Source organism: Ictidomys tridecemlineatus, unplaced genomic scaffold, assembly GCF_052094955.1.
Source record: "Ictidomys tridecemlineatus isolate mIctTri1 unplaced genomic scaffold, mIctTri1.hap1 Scaffold_1094, whole genome shotgun sequence".
NCBI classification, from domain to species: Eukaryota; Metazoa; Chordata; class Mammalia; order Rodentia; family Sciuridae; genus Ictidomys; species Ictidomys tridecemlineatus.
This window is the reverse complement of record NW_027521032.1, coordinates 41376-56512: the sequence shown is the minus strand read 5'-3', so window position 1 is coordinate 56512 and position 15137 is coordinate 41376.

The window sequence follows — 15137 nt, the reverse complement described above, 5'->3', positions numbered from 1 at the left end:
TATCCACCTAAAACTACAAAATAAATATTCAAAAATCCCCCAAACCAAAAACTTTCTAGTTGGGACAACTCCTGTAGTTTAGGATGTGCTGTACAAATCCTTTCCAGGTTGTCCACTCACAGCTGTGACAAACAGATGTTCTGCAGGTGTCCAAGTCAAGACAAGGCAGTTGTCTTTGAGGCTGCAGCCTCAGGATTTTTAGCCTCAGGATTTTGATTTACTTTATATACTTCATGATGTTTGTAACAATCATGTTATTTTCTAGGAATAGAAAAATGTTCAGTTTTTAAAAAGTGCATTTTTACCAGGAATAAGTTATAAAGAAGCAGAGTGCATCAAAAGATGGCACAGGCTGACAGCACTTAAGGATGCCTGTGGTCCTGACAGGGGCAACTTGGGGGACCTGGGACAGTTCTCCAAGGCAGCATCCTCCTCTTAGGCACTTTAGGTCTCTGCCTCACCCCAGGACCTAGTCCTGTGCACACTTTGGCCACCACTCCTCCCAGCTGCTTTCCATTACCATGATATGAAGTCAAGGTCACACACAATGTGGTTGGCCACCTTTGTAAATGAGCAGGAGCTGACAAACCATCTCTCAAGTCTACAGTGAGGAAGCCATCCTCTCTTACTTACTGCGAGATCACTGACCAGCACCAAAACAGACTGGTAGACCAATGGTACAGAATAGACGCCACAGAGACTAACCCACAAAATTACAACTATCTTATATTAGACAAAGGTACCAAAAACATGCACTGGAGAAAAGATAGCATCTTCAACAAATGGTGCTGGGAAAACTGCAAATCCATTTGCAACAAAATGAAATTAAACCCCTGTCTCTCACCATGCATAAAACTTAACTCAATGTGGATCAAGGACCTAGGAATAAAACCAGAGACCCTGTGACTAGACCCTAATCTTCATCATGTGGGATTAGGCTCCAACTTCCTTAATAAGACTCCTTTAGCACAAAAATTAAAACCAAGAATCAATAAATGAGATGGAATCAAACTAAAAAGTTTCTTCTCAGTTAAAGAGACAATCTTTGAGGTGAATAGAAAGCCTACATTTGGGGAGAAAATCTTTGCCCCTCACACATCAGATAGAGCACCAATCTCTAGGGTACATAAAGAACTCAAAAAGCTAAGCACCAAACAACAACAACAACAACAACAACAACAACAACAAAACAACAACAACAACAAATAACCCAGTCAATAAATGGGCCAAGGACCTGAACAGACACTTCTCAGAAGAGGATATACAATCAATCAATGAATATATGAAAAAATGTTCATCATCGCTAGCAATTAGAGAAATGCAAATCAAAACTAAGATTTCATCTCACTCCAGTCAGAATGGCAGCTATCATGAAGACAAACAACAATAAGTGTTGGTGAGGATGTGGGGGAAAAGGCACACTCATACACTGCTGGTGGGACTGCAAATTGGTGCAGCCAATATGGAAAGCAGTATGGAGATTCCTTAGAAAATTGGAAATGAAACCACCATTTGATCCAGCTATCCTGTCTATACCCAAAGGACTTAAAAACAGCATACTACAGGGACACAGCCACATCAATGTTTATGGCAACACATTTCACAATAGCTAAACTGTGGAACCAACCTAGATGCCCTTCAGTAGATGAATAGATAAAAAATGTGGTACATATACATGATGGAATATTACTCAGCAATAAAAGAGAATAAAATCATGGCATTTGCAGGTAAATGGATGGCATTGGAGAAGGTAATGCTAAATGAAGTTAGCCAATCCCACAAAACCAAATGCCAAGTGTTTTCTCTGATATAAGGAGGCTGATTCATAGTGGGGTAGGGAGGGGAAATGTGGGAGGAATAGATGAACCCTATTAGATAGGGCAGAAGGGAGGGAGGGGAAGTGAGAAGGTATGGGTTTAGAAATGATGGTGGGATGTGATGGACATTATCCAAAGTACATGTATGAAGACATGAATTTGTGTGAATATACTTTGTATACAACCAGAGATACGAAAAATTGTGCTCTCTATGTGTAATAAGATTTGTAATGCATTCCAGTATCATAAATACATAAAAATTAATAAAAAATAATTGATATTTCCTTTCCTAATTTGGTAAGCATCCTTCCCACTGTCTTTTGTGATGCTCTACAACTGAGCCACATCCCCAACCCTTTTTATTTTGAGACAGGGTTACCCAGGCTGGTCTTGAATTTTTCATCCTCCTGTCTCAACCTTCTAAATCACTGGGATTACAGATACATACCACCAGCCTCATCCAAGTGCCCTCTTTTCAAAATTGGCTACTTTCTCTCAACTCCTCCATCAAAGATGGTGGTACGATTTCCTGGCCCAGCAAGAGGCATTGCTCGGATGAAGAAGAAGGGCAAATGCAATATGTGCAAAAGATGACATCTTTGTTTCTGAATTCTTCCTTGGTGCTATGTGCTGGATACTGAGGGAAAAAGGAAGCACAAGAAGTGATTATGTTTCCCATCAGCAGACTCAGTCCTGCTTTTTACATTTGTTCATTTATTTTTGACGCCTGGAATCAAATCCAGGACCTCACCTATGCTAAGCATCAGGTCTACCACTGAGCTGCACTCTCAACCTTTGCCCCTACTCTTTAAAGTCCAAAATGTCTTTCATAATGGTCCTCTGGGGAGAATCCCCTTGTGATTCTATTGCAGACTTACTTTTACAACCCCTCCTTATCTTCTGTGGTAAAGTATACTTTCCTGAGAGTCTGACACATATCCTAAAATATGTCACCCCTTTGTCTAAATTGCCATCAGAGTTGGCTTTATTTGTGTTTTACTGTCATTTGATTTTATAGCTTTGCTGAACATACCCATCTAGGTCTGGAAGGGAATGTATGGAGCAAAGACAATTAAGATAGTCCAGACTCTTGGAGCTGATGGAATTTTAATGTAAACCACATAACACTGAACCAATTACACAAATGACTAAGTTCTTATAATGTCCTTAAAGGATAAGTGCAAAAGTTATATTTGCAAAAAAATCACCAGTATCTATCTCAAGATTAAGGAACATTAAATGCTCATGTTTAACTTAATTACACACAGAGAAAAATGTGGAGAAAATAATATACTCTGGCAAACATGATTAGCTATGTATTTTTAAAATTGGAAGATAAAAGTAAAGAGATGCTGAATGGTGAGAGAGATGATAAAAGGCCCTTGTGTTTCATTTTGAAAATGGGACTGTGACAGTGCAGCTTACAAATTCAGGATTAATCCCAGTGACACTTGGCCTCACCTGCATTTACTGTGGAAAGAATACAAACAGCAGAAATGGGAGTTGCTTCCACAGATTCCCAACCAAAGGGATAGCTGTCAGCTGAGGTGGAGACTGAGGAAAAGCTGACCAGTACAAGATGCTGTTTGCTGGGAGAGACTTAGGCAACTCAATTACACTGGTTCAAGAAAAATTAATTTTGTAAGAAAGCACTTTAGGATATACTTTAATTATTGGAAAATTCCTATAAAACTTGAATATTATACATTATGTATTATGTAGGTGTGTGACTTAGCTTTTGCATCAGTGTGACCAAAATTCCTGTCATGAACAACTTAGAGGGAAAGTATTTGGGGCTCATGGTTTCAGTGGTCTCAGTCCATAGACAGCCAACTCTATTGCTCTGGGCCCAAGGTGAGACAACACATCAGGGCAAAAGGAGGAGGCTCAGTGAAAGAAAATCGTTCCATTCATGGAGGAATCAGGAAGCAGAGAGAGGGCAAGAGAAAGGGGCCATAGGGAAGATGCACTTTTCCAGGGCACACCGCCAGTGACCTACCTGCTCCATCCACATACCATCTGCGCACAGTTACCACATAGTTATTCAAACTAGGATGGACTGATTAAGTCAGAGTTCTCATAATCCAACCACTTTACTTCTGAACATTCATGCATTAACACAAGGGCTTCTGGGGAGACTCCTCATACCCAATCCATAAACATGCTTTTATAAAGAGTAAAGAGAATCCTTCCCACTTCTTAACTTACACTGTATTATTAGTAACAGGTCAAGTTGAAGATAATTTGTCCATTAAAGGAATTTTTATTAATGGGTTTATAAAGCTAAATTTTGGACTCCTTTGAATTCATTTTTTTAAAATGATTTTTTAGTTGTCAATGGACTTTATTTTTATTTATTTATATGCAGTGTTGCGAATCAAACCCAGTGCCTCACACATACACATACTAGGCAAGCACTCTACCACTGAGCCACAACCCCTGCCTTCATTTCTTTTTTTTAAAAAACATATTTTTTTAGTTGTAGGTGGACACAATATTTTTTATGTATGTTTTATGTGGTGCAGAGGAGTGAACCCAGTGGCCCACATGTGCTAGGCAAGCACTCTACCAACTGAGCCACAGCCTGAGCTCCTGAATTCATTTCTTATCATGTTTTTTAATTCTCAAATACAAGTCTAATCACTCTTTCAATTTCAGAAGTCTGGTGTGGCACAGGTTTTTTGCCCCAAGTGCATGAGGAAAAGCATGTCTTACATAATTGCTTTTGCCTACTCTTCTAAGATGAGTTTTTCCAGGTATATCCACCCAGATTCATCAACAGGGCTTTTATGATACTCCAAATCTGTTGATCTCAAAGAATTAACTAGAGCCGGGTGTGATGGCACACACCTATAATCCCACACCAGTAATCTCAGGAGGCTAGGGCAGGAATGTTCCAAGTTTGAGGCCAATCTGGGCAACTTAGACCCTGTCTCAAAATAAAATCACAATGGCTGTAGGTGTAGTTTACAGGTAGCACACTTCTGGGTTCAATCCATGATGCCATCACCACCACCACAACAAAAAAGAATTTACTAGAACAATGAAAGTATATTTTAGCACCAAAGTTTAGATTTTAAAAAAAATGCCTAGCTTTATTATGCTTTTGAAAATGGCTGGCTAAAGATATACACACAATCCCATCGGGAACTATTCTTGCAGCCAATCCTCAGCCAAATCTGAGGTGCTATCCCCAGAGATTTTTATTTAGTAAGTACAAATCAAAGCCCTAGAAATCTTAATGTTCATCTAATGCTCCAGATGATCCTAGTATACACCAAGTCACAGGTGTTTGAAAGCAGGCAAAAAAAATGCACATGTTGACTGGATGTGGTCCTCATATCAGCCTCATATGACTACATCCAGTTGGAAACGGTTCCAAAGTAGCATAGTCATATGACAGATGGCCAAACAATAAGGATATACAGCTAGCTTTTCCATAGTAAGATGGAATGATTTTTAAAGAAGACATTTAATATAATGCAGAGGACAGAAGTTTTTCCTGGAAGGCTTTCTCTTGGAAGGCACATGCTGTGCCCCCTACTTGTCCTGTGTGGTTGTGTGTGTTACCAGTGCGGTGCCAGCAACATAAATCTGATGAGATGCAGCAGTTCATTAAGAGGACTAGCCAGAACGCTGCCAGGGAGGGAAATTATGACAAGTGCTGATGCAGTCAGCATTTTTAAGTCAGTCGTGTTTTTATACACACCATTTATGAATTCTAAGGGCTTTGTCCCCACTGGGGATTCAAACTGGGAAGTAGTCAGATGCAGGTCACCTGCTCAGTGACATGCCACACGATATGAAGTAAGTCAGCACACCACCCACTGACACTGGAATCTAAGTCTTCATGGTTGGCACAAAGGTTGTGTACAGACAGTGGCAGATGTTGGCAGCAGGGAATCCAGTTTGAACTTCAGAGGTGAGCCACCATGGGCTAGCCATGGGCAGAAGGAGCACCATGAACAGTCCCCCAAACAAATTTCTAGAAGGGCAGTACCCATAGCAAATGCTTCGTAGTGACAGTAGAAGTCATGAAGCAGAAATTAGGCATTTTCTCAGGAGACTGCCAATCAATCAATGAGGACCAGATTGAACAATTCTAAAAGCATGATTTAATCAGTAGCAGGACCACTTTCGAGTCCCCTCCTTTCCTCTATGACCTTACAGTCCCATCTGTAACCATGCCACACCGTCTGTAACCACAGCCATAGCACTTGCCTGAGATCCATGGGACACCTATTCCGGTGCCCAGCCCTGGGCCAGCACTCAGTACATATTTGGTGAAACTGAATACATGGGAATGAATATATGGTGAGAATAACCAGAAAACTTAAGAATTACTAATTTCATGTGTGCTAGTGGATTATTTGCTTTCCCTTCTTCATTTAAAAAAATGTATTTTAGGTTTGGAAGGAGAGCTTAACAGCCATCTGTTTCTGGATGCTTCATTTTTCTTAACCCAAAGTAGGACAGATTAAGGAGAGGCATAGGCAATTATGTTTTTACAGACTTCTAACTCCTGTCGGAAATGCAAGCTTAGTTAACACTAGTCCATAATAATCTACACCCAAGACTTCACTTTCACCTTTGATAATGAGTGTACTCTGTGTGTGAGCACAACCTGCTTAAACAGGGCAATAAGCATGTTGCCTAAGGAAGTGGGCTGCCTGTCTTCCAAAGGGGTTCAGACTCATAAATTCACCACATTCTGGGACAGTGTTTCAATTTCTTTAGCCCATGGCCAGCTCCACTGATAAATAAAACCATTTTTACATCCTATTTAACATAACTTGCAATTAAGAACAAAACAAGAATCTTGATAGGGAACAAACTGAAATTACAGGACAAAGAATCCTGTGTATAATTTCCCAGTTGTCCTTGTTCTCCAACCCCTTCATCTTCTTGGTGATCACCCTCTGAACCTTCATCTCAGCCCTCCTGGCTTAGGAACACAATTTTACCAGCACACCCATGGCTTGGGGTAGACTCACATGACCACAGCTCACAAGACTGATGTATGATACCGAAAAGCCAATTCATTAGTTGACAGCAAGCTCTCCCTCTTGACAGATCTCCGTGGAAAGCCTGATCACAAAATTAGTTACTGGTGAATGTGGCATGGGGACAAGGAGCATGAGATGAATCAACTACCTAATGGCATGAAGCTGAGCTGGCCTGATGCAGCCATTTCCTGGGTCAGGATGATCTTGCCAAGACAGCCATATACACCGCTGGCTATACTTTCCTGCCTCCTACTCCCCAACATCCTTGCCAGTGCAACTACAATGATCCCAGGTTTGGCTCAGGCTTCTCTGGGCAGGGTTTGGATGAACACTGCCAATCTTTGCCTCTGTGACTCACTTATCTTCTATACTTCCTCGGGTTGCTGATTCTTTCTGGAGGTGTTGTCCTACACCCAGTCATGTTACGAGGAAATCCTGCAGTTCTTGCAGCCACACTATCACCGCAGATCATCTGACCTCTCTCTGTGCAGTGTCATGGCTCATTTTCAAGTTTAACCTTCAGAGGGCAAACTTCTTCTGAGTTCTTGGGAGTGACTCACTATGTCATTCACACTGCTAACAATTCAACTGTCTCTATGTAATCATCTATACACACACTCACATACATCCATTTGTATGCTCTTTCATTATGGGAACTTAACTCTTTGAGAACAGCCCATATGGCTGTTTTTTCCTGTATTTTTAACTCAACTATAGAATCATTTCTTTTTTTTGAACTACGGCCATAAGATTTAATTAAGATGGTATATACCTGAAAATACCACCAGCTCCTAAAAAATCGATTTACCATGAAAATGTCCAAAATGTAAGCTTAAGACATCCTTTTTCTCAGTGCTTGCAGCGTCTAGGCATGGCACAGGCATGGAAAACAATGGAGATATTTATGTCTGATATATGTAAACTCAATGAGCAGCCTGACTTAGAAGAATTCCTTGAAAGCCCTGTTAGCAAATGTCTATGTGATATGGTCAACCTGTAAATGCAGAGTGGAAAGCATGAGTTAAGGCCCTTGAGAAGACCTGTGATGCTCCCTACAGAAAGGGCCTTCTCTCCAGTGGCTACAGGAAATGCTGGCTGTGGGTGCAGCCTTTCCGGGAGCTCCAGCTGCCAACAGACCCACTGTCATATCATGCTCCTGGGATGGATTCATTACTGATGGACCCCTTGCTTATAGGTGACTGTTTTAGCTAAGAAGGGGTGGAATTACATTTTCCCACAATATTTCTTTCCCCTCAAATGCTTTTACACCATAAAAGCCCTTTAAAACCATTCAGTCTGGAAAACTGGGATGACCTTCCATATCATTTCCCTCTTGCTCACACCTAATAGAAGTCTCGAGGGACCCCACTTCCCAGCAGGACTTGGCGTCTGCAGACAACAATAGTAAGTTTGTTTGCTGTCAAAGCAGCCCAAGCCCAGTGTCTCCTCACTGTCCAGCTTCTTTCTACCATGGCAGCTCCCTGGAGATCCCAGGAACACCTACTAGGTTTGCTGAACACCTCCTAGAACAGCTAATTCACCAAAGTACTTACACACTGGGGAAGTGTGAACAAAACAGGTGATTCCAGTACTATCTATCAGTACCGGAAGAGGAAATCAAAGGAATCCTTTTGCAACAAAATATAAATATGTATACAGGATTCAAAACTACCCACCAGCTTTCAAGAGATGTACATGAGAGAAAACACCCATATCAGTGATTGCCTCTGTGTTGGTCTTGGACTCTTAGAGAGTTCACTCCATGAGAGCAGTATCTAACATCTCAGCATCCAACTGGGCCCCTTATATAAAAACAAAAACTGAGTCTTTTTTTAACCTAGCCCTTTTCTGTCTTTCTTTGCAAGAAACAATAATGAAATAAAACAAAAAAACAAAAAAAGGGGCTAGGGTTGTGGCTCAGTGGCAGAGTGCTCGCTTAGTACATTCGAGGTCCTGGGTTTGATCCTCAGAACCACATAAAAATAAATAAAATAAAGATATTGTGTCCAACTAAAAACTAAATGTTAAAAACAAAAACAAAAAAGAAGCATAACCCCCAAATCAGCAGGTCAATTTTTTTTTGCATTACTCCATCCTTTATTAAAGCCAAGTTTCTAGATTTTCTATGGCTCTTGCCATTCTGTTCACATTCACTTACCCTGTACATCGGGACTCAGAGATGCCTCTGGTTCTTATGTTGTCTTACCCTCAGCAGAACCAGAAGCAAATCAAACACCCACACCACTCAGGGTGCTGGGAGGTATGGGGTAATATGCAGCTTGACCAATTTAATAAAAATCAATGGGTGGAAATTCTTTACCATGAAATACAAACTTTAATAGAAATTTAGAACATTTTGATCTCTTTACCTAAAAATCTGTTTATCTCTGTAAATAATCACTAGAAAGATGTTGCATATAGAACAACGGAGACACATACATTCAAAGGTATAACTATTTTGAAAACAAAAATCCTGTTAGTATATCCCAGAAAGGGATGAAAACAGCTTACTGGGAAACTACTAGGAAGTGAGTTAAATTTAATCTTCCTGCAAGTATTTGTTGGTGGCTATTTTTTGATATTTGAGAGACAGGTGATCAAGGTGACTTTTTTTTTGAGGTTTTCACTTTCCATTTCTTCCATTATGACATGCATTTCCCTCTTCATCTCTTACGGTTAATCTGTCTTCAAGTAGTTGCCAACTAACAACACACCTCTGAGCTTCAGTTTAGGTACATAAAAAAAAAACAAACGAAGTAACCCCACAGTACTTACTAGTTCTTCTCCTATTGCTGATGCCATTATCGTATGGTGTAAAAGCATTTGAGGGGAAAGAAATATTGTGGGGAAATGTAATTCCACTGCTTCTTAACTAAAACAGTCTCTCATAAGCAAGGGGTCCATCGGTAATCTGAATCGGGACTTTTGTGATGGAATGTGCAACTAACACAATTTTTCATAAGTCAGATACTTTTAGATTCCTGACTTGTTTAGAGCTCTTGGCTCAAAGCTGGGGGGATATGTGGCTGGGAGTGCAGAGGCAGACAGGGAGTACCCCCCAAATCTCCATTGCTGACAAACTTGAGGGGATATCTTGTTACTTAATATACACTCCCACTGATCTTGTAGTATTACTGAGTCATGAACAGGAACCTTTATGCGAGAAAGGAAATAAAAGATAACCAAAGGCAGTGCTCCAATATTTCCCATCAAAGGAGAAGGGTTTTACCTGGTTGGTAGAAATCAGGTGACAGCTCCCTGGCTACAGCTCTCTCGATGTCGCACTCCTGGCGGGTGGCCAGTGCAGCCTGGTCAGCAGCGTCAGCTTTCACTCTTGCGTGTGCAGTCCTACATGGGGCACGAAAGGGCCAGTCAGCAAAGGTAGCACCTTATTAACTACATGTGGACAAGCAAACCTCCATCTAAGAAAAGAACTGTTCATTAGGATCATGGCCTGATACCTGCAGTACTAAGCTTTAGTGTCCTATCACAGTAGGATTTCAATAAAAAGAGATGAAGCTACCTGTAAATCACCTCAGTCATTTGAGGGGAAAATGAAGAGGATGAGCGGGGCCTGTGTAGCCTGATGCTGAGTCTGGCTGTCGAAACTTATTGGACTAAATCTGTTGGCTATGGTTGGTATTACCCACCCTGAAACTATGGAGAGAGCATATTATTTCATATAGTGTTTATAGACTGAATTCCTATGGTAGAATCAATGTAAAAGTTTGATCAAGCAACCTCTGTTACAGTGGCTTTGGGGGTGGGGATTAGCAAAACTGTCATTGGTACTCTTTATCAATGCCCATGGCTTAAAAACTCTCACATGGGCAATTTTTGGGTGACCAGCATAATGCTACAAGGGATGTTGCTGGGAAATGTACATTACTGTCTCCTACCTGCCTGCTCAGGAGGGTTACCTAAGAGCCTACTTAGTTCACTTTTAAGCAATATTTTTTTTGTATGAAATAAAAATGAAAAGGGGGCAGAGCTGACACAGACAAAATGGATCTTTTGGTCTTCCACCTCTTCCCTGGCCTATTTGTATTCCCTGAAATCTCTACTACTTCCAAAGGGCTAGGGGCAGGGGAGAAGGAAGCAGGGAAAGCCTTAGGCTTCTTAGGACAACTCAGGAGAATGGACATCACCAGTCCCAGCAGAGAGGATGTGGAGGTCAGGCAGAGAACCATGGGTTATCCACTTCTGAATCAGGCAAACCTTCTCTAGTTAGTCTTTAGGTGGAAATGATGGGTATCTAATTTTTCTAACTGCTTAAATTTTCTATCATTTTATTAGCAGTAGGCAGGGCTATAAATAGCTAATAGTAAAAGCTGAATGGAAGTCTGACAGAAGTACATGCATATCTCCCAGAGACAACAGAGAAGGGAAGAGTTGGGAAATGGCACTGTGCAGCTGGTCTTCAGGGAGAAACACAACTGACAGCTGGATGATGCCAACAGATCCAACCCACAGAGGTACAGGGTCAGAAAGAAAAATAGGAAGATGGGGCTGGCCTGAGACCACTGGTAGGAGGCTCCATGCTCAACCTACTTTCTCCAACCCCCTCTTCTCACCCTGGGCTCTCATGGTGCCCATTTGTCTTCTTAGGACCCAGCCAAGCCTGGAGGCTTGATGGAAAGCTTCACGAAGATTGGAAGCTTCACAAAGAGTGGGAGTTTGGATGTTTGATCCTCTGCTATAAATCCCAATGCAATTCACAGAACACTACCTGGGCACACTACTGGGGGGCCACTTTATGAATTAAGAAATGAATGACACTTCCTCAGAACAGCTGGACAGTTAACTTACAAATAAATGGAATGACAAAACCATACAGACAATAAAGGAACAGTGGGTGCCAGGAGTTCAGAGTACAAGTGGGAAAAGGGGGAATGAATGGAGCTGAGGGATGCTCCTTAGGCATTTGTCAACATCCACAGACTCCCCAACACAGAGCGTGGACCCTAATGCAAATGACAGCCTTGAATGTTAATGTATTGATAGTGGCTCGTCAAGTTATATCAAATGCACTCACTGATGCAAGATGAAGGAAGCTGCACATGGGCCTTGGGTGGGGAGAAGAAGCAGATGGGAACTCTTTGTGCTTTCTGGTCAATTTTTCTAGTAACTTAAAAACTGGTCTAAAAAATAGACTATTAATTAAAAATGAATGAATTAACTTCGAAAATTTTTTTTTCTGAATCATGCAGGATATTTCCGATTACTTCTGTCTACAGGGTATCCTAAAATATGAAATGGACACAAAACCAAGAGGCTAAGAGAACATATTCCTAAGCAACTGCTGTAGAAGCTGGTTGCGTGGTGCCATCCTTGATGGTGGAGGAGGCTTTGTTCTGTGTCTGAGAATCAGGAGATGCCCTCTATTAATGCTCTTTCAGTTTCTCAGAATCTTTCCCAGAATGATCTTCCATTTTATCTGCTATTCTTAGCTAGAGCCTAATTATGTCTAGGTATCATAATTAATGAAGCCATAAGAGTACAGTGGCACTGCCTTATCATGTAGTCTGCTAGCCCTTCGATGATAAATCTACAAAACTCACAAATAAATCACTTACTCTGATACAACTGCAATATGCCATCATATACACTCAAATAAAATGGTAGTATTATCTCCACCACTTTTGACAATAGGCTAAACTGGAGAACAGATAAATATAGTTTACTCTTCTGCAGATACATTTTGAAAGCACAGTGTTACGGGAGCTTCATTTGCCACTTTTTTACTTAAATCTTTACTTTTTTATTTAACTCTTTACTTTTTTACTTACTCTTTCCTGTAAGACTAAACCGAGGGAGAGGACTTCCTTGTCTAGCCCAGCTCCATGCTGAACAGAGTACTGCTGCATAGCTGGTCAAAACCACATCCAAACTGGTCTAAATCACATCCAAACTTGAACCCAGAAGTCTGCTCAGAAGCTTTTGGTGAACCCAATCTTGAGATGTGGAACAGAACAGGAGCTCTGAGTTTGCTGTTACCATCAGTCACATGTGCCCATGGCTACTGGAATGTCTAGCTTTTGCCCAGGAATAATCTGGACTTGCCTCTGGCTCATGTTAGTGAATTCATGTGTTCAAATCCCAGGCCCAGTTCCAGAGCTGCACACGACCCCTTTAATCAGCCAGCTGGTACAGGCATGCCATTGTTCCTGGGGTGCAGCATCGGGCTGGGCAGTCTGCAGAGATCAGCTGAAACCACCCAGCAAGATGCCTTGCTGCTGCAGCTTGTCACAAGGAAAACATATGTGCACAGAAGGAGCATAGTACCCAGGACACATTTCATTCATTCAAAAGCTTGCTGACATTTACAAGTCTTTTAGGCCTTTTAAGAAACTCCACATACCATTATCACATATGCTTCCCCCACTGAATGCAGTAAAAATAACCAGGAAGCATCTCCTTTTAGTGAGGCATCAGTGGCTGACTTTTAGGGCTCTCATTTTACAATAATCCAAAGTTTTAACTTGTGGAGAGTTTTGATGTGGGCAAAGCCATGAGAATGGTGCTGATATACAGAGAGACCTCGAAGCCTGATAATTTTTTCCCAGACACCAGCCCTGCAGAGGTCAGCTGTGAACAGACACACCAGGAACCAAAACTTCTTAATGCCAGGCAGAACTTGGGAGTTAAGAATGTAACTACAAATTATTTTTTGAATCAGTCACCTTATGTGTATCTAAGGTTTTTTTCTTTAAGGACCAAAACAGTGCTTCATAACATATCAGGGCACCTTAGTTGGAAAACTATAATGGAGTTTTCCCAATTTTTTTCACTTTCCTCCCTAATTGACACATTCAATTTTTATTAGATATAACAATGCTTTTATAAAAAGCATATTCAACTCTACACTGAACATGCTCTACCTACACTCCTCCTCTGGCCAACGAACATGCTGCTCAGTGTCCTTAAATGTCTACTCTTGACTTCTAGCTTTTGATAGCTCCTATGTCTACCCCCGACACAGCTGATAAAGGTTTTAATCTAGAATCTACCACAATTCTGCTAATGGTGAAATTGATACTTACAAAATTTGCTATTTCTACTTTTTATACATTCTCTTCTCAACAATAAACTGCTTCAAAAGTATGCTGATTTGGAGGCTGGAGGTTTAGCTCAGTGGTAGAATTCTTGCCTAACATCCATGTGGCTCTGAGTTCAATGTCCAGTCTCTTTCTCTAACACACATATATATTCTGCTGTCCTTTAAAAATGTATTATATGTATTAAGTCAGAGTTATTTTACTGATCCAACCCTTAAAACTTGATGTCAAAGGCTATACTCTAATTGGTTCAGTGTCTGCTCTTGTGATTTGCTTTCACAACCAAGTATTTAAAGCTAATTATTAGGAGAATTTAAAAATAAGAGCAATTGGTAGATAGCTTGAGAAAACCCAAATCTCAGCTGATGGCAATACCGCACTTGCAGTTGCTCAAGCCAAACTCTCTGAGCCATCCCTAATCCCACCCTTTCTTGCACATGCCCCATCAATTGTCAGCAAATCCAGTTGGCACCACCTTCAAAATACATCCTCAATCCAATTGTTGCTCCTGCCCTGGTCGCAGCATTAACATCTCACCAGGGTTACAGGCAGAGCCCATCTCATTGACATTTTATTTCCCTCTGGTTCTCTTGAAAATGCCTGACAATAACCAGAAATTCTTTCCTGGGTTATGGCATCATGGGGGATAAAATGCAAAAAAAAAAATATGACCTGTGAGCCTTCCTTTTTGACTGTGACATTACTCATTTATGTGAGACCTAGATTTCAGAAAACCAATTATCTTGTGCAGACGGTTGCAGCCCTTTTAAAGAAGAAATTAGTCTGTTGAGCAAGGAATACTCCCTGATAGGAGAAGAAGCAACTGGCTCCTGAAATCGCAATTGAAAATCAGAGCCATGATTTCTAGGTGACTAGCACTTGGTAAGAAACTGGTCCTTCAATCTGGATTTGGTTCTTGGATAAGACAAACCCAGTGAGGCTCAGCACATGCTCCTGATGCTCAGCAACGCACAGAGCCCTTAGATGTCTTCCACCTTCTAATCTCAATCTTTACCACAGTGATTGACTGACAGCTGATGAAGATTTTAATCTAGAATAGACAATGATTCTGCTATCACTCCATTCTCAGGATCTGATTTGGGAAGACTACATCTTAGGGGTCCCCATCTATCCCATCTATTGGTTCTTGGATGTTAATTTTCTCCATAAATTATGATTTTTTTAAAAAAGAAATAAAAGACCAGACCTGAAGTAGTAACTTCAAGAAACAAGAATTCTTAGATTCTGGTTTAAAA